Raw genomic sequence first — 9060 nt, forward strand, 5'->3', positions numbered from 1 at the left:
AGGTGTTACCTTTATGTCTTGCATACTGTTCGCTTGTGTTTTCACCACAATGCAGCTCCCAGACATGGCTCAGGTGTTTGGATGCGGCTGGGACCTGTCACAGCAGTGACACAGAGCTAGTCTGTCCCGTCCTGCGTGGCCTTGGTGCCAGGGGCATTCCTGGACACATCTAATTTGTTAACACAGAGTAGCTGGGAAGCCCTCTGCACTGCTATGAGACCAAGCGAGCAGGAGCAAGCGTGGTGGCAGAGCCCTCAGCCAGGGAACCTCCTGCAGCTCTCTGCCTCCTCCTTTACACTGTCAGTCTAAGAGGTGCCGTTTCTTACCGAGGCTTTTCCTGCCATCCTCCTGAAATCCTGCTGGATTTCAGCACTCACAGCCTTCTCCTGGACAAACTGGCAAGACACAAACCAGAAATTGGCTCACAGGCTGTGTTCAGAGGGTGGTGATCAATGGTTTTGACTCTAGCCGGCAGCCTGTCACAAGCGGGGTCCCCCAGGGATTGATACTACACCCCATGCTGTTCAACATCTTCATAAATGATCTGGACAATGGGATTGAAGGCACCCTCACCAAGTCTGTTAATGACACCAAAATGGGTGGTGAGGTGGACACGTCAGAAGGGAGAGCCATCTGACAGAGAGACCTGGACAGGCTGGAAGAAGAGTGGGCTAGCAAGAACTGAATGAAATTTAATGAAGACAAGTGCAAAGTCCTGCAACTGGAATGACATAACCCACTAGCCCAGCACCGGCTGGGACCTGTGTGGCTGGGGAGCAGCCTTGCTGAAAGGGACCTGGGGGTCCTGGTGGACAACAGGCTGGACATGAGTCAGCTGGGAGCCGCTGCAGCGACGAAGGCAAGTTGGATCCTGGGCTGCATCCACAGGGGCATTACTAGCAGAGATGGAGAAGTGATCATCCCACTCAGTGCTTGTTAGGCCATGCCTGGAGTACTGTGTCCAATTCTGGTCCCCACAATTCAAGAAAGATGCAGACAGACTGGAGAGGGTCCAAAGGAGGGCCACAAAGATGATCAAAGGGCTGGAGAACCTGCTCTATGAGGAAAGCTTGAAGGAGTTGAGTCCTTACTCCCTGGAGAAGAGAAAGCTCAGGGGGGACCTCATCACAGTATTCCAGTGCTTCAAGGGCGGCTACAAAGAGGATGGAGGCTCTCTCTTCACAAGGAGCCACATGGAGAAGCCAAGGGACAATGGGTACAAGTTACTTCGGGAGAAGTTTCATCTCAACATAAGAAAGAATTTTTTTATAGCAAGAACGATCATTCACTGGAACAACCTCCCCAGGGATGTGATGGAGTCCCCATTGCTGGAGGTTTTCAAGATGCGACTGGACAGGGTGCTAGATAATCTCAACTAGGCTCTCTTGCCCATGAAAGGTTGGGCCAGATGATCTTTCCAGGTCCCTTCCAACCTGGGCTGTTCTGTGATCCTGTGATCCTGATCTCCTCCACTCCCTTCCCTCCCTCCTTTACCCGCCATGTGCAGTTTCTGCACATGTGTGTCCCTGCAGGGCACAGCCGATGCCTCAGGGAGGACATTCATTATATCTTTCTCCCCTACCCACCACCCCTTTTTCCAGGGTTTGTAGGAAATGTGTATTTCTGAGAGCTCCGTGTCTCTATGGGTGCAATGGGACAACAATTTCTAACTACACTGGAGGGGATGGGCGGACCGCCACACCTACATCCTCCCACCCCAGCCACGTTACCTGCACCTCCTGAGAAAGCCACGAACAGCTCCAAGAGTTTCAGGGGCAGATCAGGTGACTCTCCCAAGCCTTTGTGGCTCCAAAACCCAGAGATGCTGAAAAAACCATGACAATTGTCAGCTTTGGGCTTCAATAGGAGAGCAGCAGGGAAGCCGGGAAGCCCATTGCCATCCATCGGAGGGATGCCCACCACTTGTGGGGGGATGCTCTGCCATGGAGTTGCGTGATTCATCTCCGTGCTGTGACAAGCTGCCTGTGCCGGTGCCTTTGCCACCAGCTGAGTTTCTGGAGTCATGATGGTTCTTATTGCGCAACAAAACCTCGTTAGACACAGCACAAGCCAACAGCATTCCACAAACAGCAGTAACATTTTAATCTGACCTGTGAAGAGAGCCAGCAATAAAACCACTGAGCCCGGTCTCCAGGGATTCTCTTTCCCTCCAGGGATGCTTCGAGGCAGGCTGCCTCTCCCCAAGGGATGGCCACCATCCTGGGGAACCTCGAAGTTACAGAAATGCTGCTGACCTCCCTCTTCCCCAATTCAGGGGGCATGGCGTGATGCATGCCAAGAACTGACCTCTGGGGCATCCCTCACCCTCTCTGCCCTGTTCTGCACCTCGTCCCAGTGCCTCTCCCTTGACACTGCTTTCTGTTGAGAAGCACTCATATCCATCTCCTCCTTTCATGATAGCTGAGCAGCCCCTGAAGAAATGGAGCTGTCATCAGAGCTTTGAAGAGTTTGGCCTTTTTATTGGTGTACTGATAAGACATAATTATTTCTATGGCATTTAAATGGGGGAAAAAGGAAGATCCTTCCTTCTTTCCATCCATCCATCCATCCATCCATCCATCCATCCATCCATCCATCCATCATGCCCACTGTATATTCCATATTCTGCAAAACAAAGTTTGTTTTTATGATTTCTCAGGCAGTTAAAAACCTGCTGCTAGCTAAAAAGACCACCCTAGCTGCTCCGAGAAGAAGGTCTGTTGGAGGAGGAGTGTGGTGAGGGCTTGGGGGAACACCTGGTCTTTCTCCTGTTTGCTTTTGTTATTCTGTATTTGCATGAAAATTTAAAAGCAGGTTGTTCGGTGGCTGCTGTCTCCCTTATTCCTGGTGCCAAGCTCCTATATGAAAACGCCTCTCACTTCTGCAGAGGAACTGATGAAACAGCAAACAGGGCTGTGGGTTCAGCTCCAAGATCCCACATAGCTGTCTCCACCATACGCAGGAGACAGCCATGGGTGTGAGTGCACCAGGACATACTCCTTGCATCAGGCACCGATTTGCCTGGAGGGGAAGTCCGAAGAGCGCCTGGTTCTTCTGCTCTCACCAGTGAGTGGGGAAAGCGAAGTCCTCCCTCCAAATCCCTATCTCCTACGGCTTCTGAGCAAAGGGCAGGGTGGCAGGGACCCAGTGGGAGCTGCTACAGGAGGCTGCAGTGCTCAGGTTCAGACACACTCCCTCCTCTCCTGCTGGAGCCACAGGACGAGCCACTGCCAGGGACGTGCCTAATTTAATGCCCCACTCCATGGTGGAGTGTTTTCCAGCAGGACAGGAACACCACGCTCACACCAGGAGCTTGGTGCCCACCTTGGCTGCCCCAGAGGGTACACCCCAAAACCATAACATGGTACCCAGAAACAAAGGGCTGCTCCCAGGCTGATGCTATCCAACGCGCCTGCCCTTGTTATCCCTTTACTTTCCTCCTGTGGGTGACACCTTGAGGTGGGAGTGCCTCCAGGTAAAGCTGCACGGCACGGGGTAGGATTTGGGATCCTGGACACCCTATGTGTGGGAGCCAAATTTCTCCCGCAGAGTGGCCTAAAATCCCTCTAGACAGGCCATCAGGTCTCTACCAGGACAGGCAGGAGGCAGGAAAGGCAGCAAGAAGGCAACAAGTTCTTGCTGCACTTGGGGTCCAGTGATGAAGAACAACCCCTGCCCAATGCTCTCCTTCCCACTTCTTATTTCACTTAGCCTGTCCATGCATTGGAGACAGCTAGTTGACAGCCTGTTTCATAAAGCGTCATCATTAGGCACAAGAGTTAACAGCCCTTTTCTCTCCCCTCCCCTCCACCCCAGCATGACTTGGCCAGGGCTGCTCTTCCAGGATGGATAGTTCTCACTTCTATGTTTGGGAACACTACGCTGAGCTGATTTTGCCCTGGCTGCATCCCTGGCAGGTTATCCTCACGGCCGGGAAGATGTGAAGCTTCCTTAGGGGTCCGGATGTGTGTGCTTATTTTCATCACCAAAGAGCGATGGGGAGCGGGGTGGCTGGTGTCCCTCTGCCCCTCTGGGTGCAACCCCCCTCCTTCTGCAGTTGGTGGCTCCAAATTAGGGTACTGATCCCCCGCTTGTCTGTAGGGAGGGGATACGGACAAGGAGGTGATGGAGGGATCCACATCAACCTGGAGGTGCACCGGCGCAGGAGGCAGCAGGGACAAGTGTGCAAACATGGCCAGTGAGGGGACGCTGCCCGTGGCCACCTGCCCATGGCACTTTCCGGGTGGTACTGTGTCACCCCACGCTCCCACCCGGTGCCGGGGCAGGGGATGGAGCTGCCCCCTCTCCTGGTGATGCTGGAGCCATGGGGGGTTCCCTGCCAGCCCTCCCGTGGGCAGGAAATCGCACCTGGCACTTCACATTTCTCAAGAAAGAGTGAAAATGCCTCAAATGTGAGAACATGGCCAAACGACAGCGAAGGGCTTTGCTATGGAAATGCTGAGCCATGTCCCCTGGGGCTGGTGGCTCCCGGCATCTCACTGGGACGCGGTGGGTGGCCGCGCTCGACTTTTGTTCTCACTGGCATCTCCTTGGCGGACGCCGGCAACTAAAACCAAAGCCCCGGGTCCCACCGTACAGCACCAGCAGGTCAGGAACAATGAGCCCCTTTCAGGAAACGGGGAAATAAAGGAAAGCAGAAAAGGACAATTTAACATCCAGGAATGGAAATGACTCAGGGGGTTTAAAACGCGGAGAAGAGGAGGAGAAGGGTCCCGGCCCCTTTCTGATGGCCACGTGGCTTTGTCACGTTTGCACATTATCCCTCGCATTTCCTACCTTGCCCCTTACATCAGCGGCCGATGCTGCCTGTTTAGTGGGGCTGGAGGGCGCAGAGGCATCCAGCCTCGCTGCCTCCTTGCTGGGCTCCTACAGTGATGGCTTCCCAAAGGCCAGGCAAGGCTTGTCCCTGCCACCGGGAACCGGTTTTGGTCCTGCAGAGTGGCTGCCAGAGCCAGAGCCGGCAGCCAGGACGGCTGGGAGGGTGAAGCTGCGGCACTGCAGAAGCTATCGGTGCGCACACCCAGGAGCACATCCCTGACTGTGTCACACTCACAAATCTGTGTTATCCCGTGGATGAGCAGCAGCTGGGGGGTTTCCAGTTGTGCTTTCCCCCTCCCTGAATTCCTGAGAAGGGGCTTTGTGAATGTGCCTGTGGCATCAACTCCCTAGGTGTCTGATCGATGGAGAACCGTGGCAAAAGTACCCTTGCTGGGGAGCAGGGATGTCCCCTGGGTTACCCAGGTACTGGTTTTGGGATGTCCCAGCTGCACAGCAGGCGGTCCTGCCCTGCCCCAGGGGAAGAGGAGAGCACCCAGGACCAGGAGTGGGGGGGCGCAGGAGAACCCCAACCTTGTGTGACCCTCACCTGGGGCCAGACCCAGCATCCCTCCAAACAAGGGGGAGTCTCAGGGCTCTGGCTCCAGGCCAGACATCTGAGGCATGAAGGCAACCTGCTCTTTCCCGGAGCAATGGGGCAGGCAGGAGCAGTGCTGGAGCCATGTCTCAGGGGATGGCTGCCCGTCCCCTGATGACATCCGTCCCTATCAGCCTCTTTCCAACAGGACTGGCCCTGGTCCCCCCATTGCTCCAGCTGAGTCCCCACTGAGGCTGCTTGGGTTCCCCATGGGCAGGAAGGGATCTTTCCTCTCCTTCCTCCATGGAGGAAGAGCCTTATCAGTCACCAGCTCACGAAGCTGCAAGAAGAGGAATGAGGGGACCAGGCAAAAGCCAGGAGGACCCCATTCCCACCCATACCTTCCCCAAGCACATTGAGGAGTGTTCCCTATCTGAGTCGCGGCCATGGGAAAGACCACAGGAATGGGGTTCACCCCCGTCGCACAGCAGCACCCCAGGCCACGCATCCCCACGGGGGGCAGAGCTGGGACACCCCCAAAATGGCGCGACTCCCATTTCAAGCTGCCGGAGAGAAACCAGTATCAGAGGACATGGAAGAGGAGTCGGGCCTGGTGGGGGTGTCTCCAGGACTGGAGCACTCAGCTGGGATGCTGGGTGGTGAGAGGAAGGGCCTGGGTGCTGCCTTTGCTCCCTGCCCACAGGGATGCAGCATCCCGGTACCCTTGGAGGACAGCCTGGGGGCTCCCCCCACTGTGCACCCCACATGGATCCTGGCACCGGGAAACAGCACAGGAAAGGCGCTTGTGTGATTCCTTGAACTCCAGGTTCTCCTTCCCACCCGGTTGCACTTTGAATCAGGAGCTTGGGAGAGAAGCAGGTATCTGGAGGGAGCTTTATAGGGCAAATTGCCACACAGTGGTTTGGGGAGTTCAGCATCCTGCAGCCCAGCAGCGGTGCTCGGCGGCTGGGGGACGCTTTCACCACCATAACCATTGCCCCAGGAGATGCACTGAGCCCAGCTAAAGCCAGCTGCAAACCTTCTCTCCATCGCAGGCACCTTCAACTGCCCACAATGCCCTGGTTATCCGGGCTCGGCACGGCCGAGGCATTTTGGGAGCCACGAAGACAGCCGAGGTGATCTCATCCCATGAGTATTTTCTTGGCTCATTCGTCTTGCTCCAACGCCTCGCCGATAAGGCTCAGCGGTGAGGTCAGTGGGAGGGTTTTGCATTGCGGAGCCGTGTGTCACCCGGGGAGCCTGAGACACTGGCACCTGCGCTCGCCCGCCGCTCCTGTGGATCCAGCTGGAGCCACGAGTCCCTGCCCCACAGCACGGCTCCAGCCGGGCTTTCCACCGCACGCTTCTACCTGGGCAAGACGGTCCATGTGGGCAGCCCCCGTGGTGCTCCTGCCGCTGCCCGCTGCCCACGGGTCCAGCCTGGTGCGGGGCTGCTGGCTGCTATTTCACCTTCTCCAGGGGAAAACAGAAACATTGAGGCTTTTCTTACCTCCAGCATTAGAAAGAAGAAGAGGAAACCCTTCAGATCACTTTCCAAAGGGGTGTTATCAGCCCAGGAGGGGTTTCCTGCTGCCAAAAATAGAGCGGTGTTAAGAGAGGAAGGGAAGTGGGATGACGCAGGCATAGATAAGGCCGGTGGTGGTTGAGCCGGGAGAGGCAGCCCAGCTGCTGGGGGAGCTGGGCTGGCTCCCTCGGGGCTCGGGGTGGGTCGCTCCATCCCCTTGGGAAAGAGCAGGGCAGAGCCACAGCCGCCCCCCCCCCCCCCAGGGATTGCTGGCCGGCGGGCGCCCCCCCCCCCCCCCCCAGAGCGCTGCCGGGCTTGGTATCTCAGTGATGCGTCCGTCCGTGCATCCATCCATCCATCCATCCATCCATCTGTCCATCCAGCCAGTGCTGGGCTTTGGGCTGGTGTTTCCAGGCTCAGCATGTGCTTGGGGACACATGGATGAGAGCCATGCCCTCCTCTCCTCCCCATGAAGGGGTAGACTTTCGCCGGGGTTTTGGGATCTCTCCCACACCCACAGGGCTGATTCCCACCTCCGAAACTCCAGCCAGGCAGATTTGACTTGTCACTGGCAAAACTGGGCTGGAAAACTTGTTTCTTGAGCCCCGTTACTGTCTGATGAGCTCCCAGGCACAAAGTACAGGCTCAGGACCTGTCTGGGTGGGGATGCTGTTAGGCTTTGTTAAGCCTGAATCCAGACCACGCCAGAGCTGCGTTCTTAATCTCTGGGTCTGTAACGCAGCGATCCTCTTCCTCCAAGCACCCACTCCTTCTCCCCGTATACCTTCTCTGCATGCTCCCCTGCCTTTGAGTCTGTTACCTGCTCCACATTGGGGATTTCTTTTTTCCCCCCATTTTTTAGAAGAAAACCCAGAGGAAAAGACCTGTGCCTGCAGCCCCCTGCCTGCTATCACATCCTGTGGCTTTCAGGGCGCTTGGGGTGGCCCAGAGGTGATACCAGGCTGGGATGGGGTGGATTTCACACCAGCAGAAGCAGCAAAGCAATGAGACGAGGCTGGAAACGACTGTGTCCCCCCTCCCCAGACCTGCCTCCTGGGTCTGCACCGGTTGGAAAATGCCGAGTTCCCTCTTGCAAGAATGGGAGCTTAATGTCCCGTAGCTAATTACCAATTTTCCCCTGCACCTGCCTTGCTGCCACCGCCTCCCCTCTGACCATCTGCCGTCCCAGGGCCCCGCAGGCAGCCGTGGCTTTGGGCTCTGCACCGGCAGCCTTGGGCGCTTGGGGCTGAGACAGGGCTTGTGTTTCTCTCCTTTGGGGTTGGGGTTTTCAGCATCCCCCCCTGAAGACAAGCTGGGGCTCTTTGGTGTTGAAAGGGGAAAAGGAATTTGGTCCCTTATGGCTCCCTCCATCCTCTTGTGTCCTCCAGCATGGTGGGTGGCCAAGCCCCACTGTGGTCCTGTGGTCGTGCTGCAAACAGCATCTGCCCGCAAAGGGAAACTGAGGCCAGGAGAGAGGCAGGGGCTCGCCCAAAGGTGCGAGCCCAGCGCCTGACAGGCAAGAGCTGGCAGGGACTGCTGCACTTGCAGTGAGCCGACATCCCCCAGCCCGGGGTATGCGAGGAAGGGGGGCGTGAGGGCAGAGCAGATGGGGCCGGCAGGTTTTTGTGGGGCTGGGTTGGTCCTGCAGACAATGGCGAGTCTCTCCGAGCTGCGATTAAATGGGAAGATTTATGCTGCCGGACAGCTGGTGGGCAGAGCTCGCCGGCCCCCCCATCCCGGCAGCTGCGAGCTCCCCGCACGCATGCGGTGCGCACCGGCCCGCAGCGTGCTCCTGCATCTGCCCCCCAGGCCTCCTTGCATGCCTGTGAGTGCCTGTGGCGCGTGCGTGGCCCCTTGCACACCCTGGGCACACGCTCCTGGGCCCAGGCCGGCCGAGCACCCCGAGCATCCCTGCATGCTCGTGGTGTGCTCCCCGCGCGCTTGCAGGGCTGGGAGCAACATCGTCGAGGCTCACGGTGCGGGTGGGCTCCGGTGGGTGCGGGAAAGGCGAGTTTTGGGGTAATTTTGAGGAGGGTGGGAGTTGGGACTGGGGATGCACATCCCGCTCCCTCCCCTCCCCGGGGGTCTGAAGCCGCCAGCCCGGGCAAGTTGCGGCTGCCCCACGACCCCCGTGTCCGTGTCCGTGTCCGTGTCCGTGCTC

The sequence above is a fragment of the Aptenodytes forsteri genome, unplaced genomic scaffold (assembly GCF_000699145.1).
Source record: "Aptenodytes forsteri isolate BGI_AS27 unplaced genomic scaffold, ASM69914v1 Scaffold679, whole genome shotgun sequence".
NCBI lineage: Eukaryota > Metazoa > Chordata > Aves > Sphenisciformes > Spheniscidae > Aptenodytes > Aptenodytes forsteri.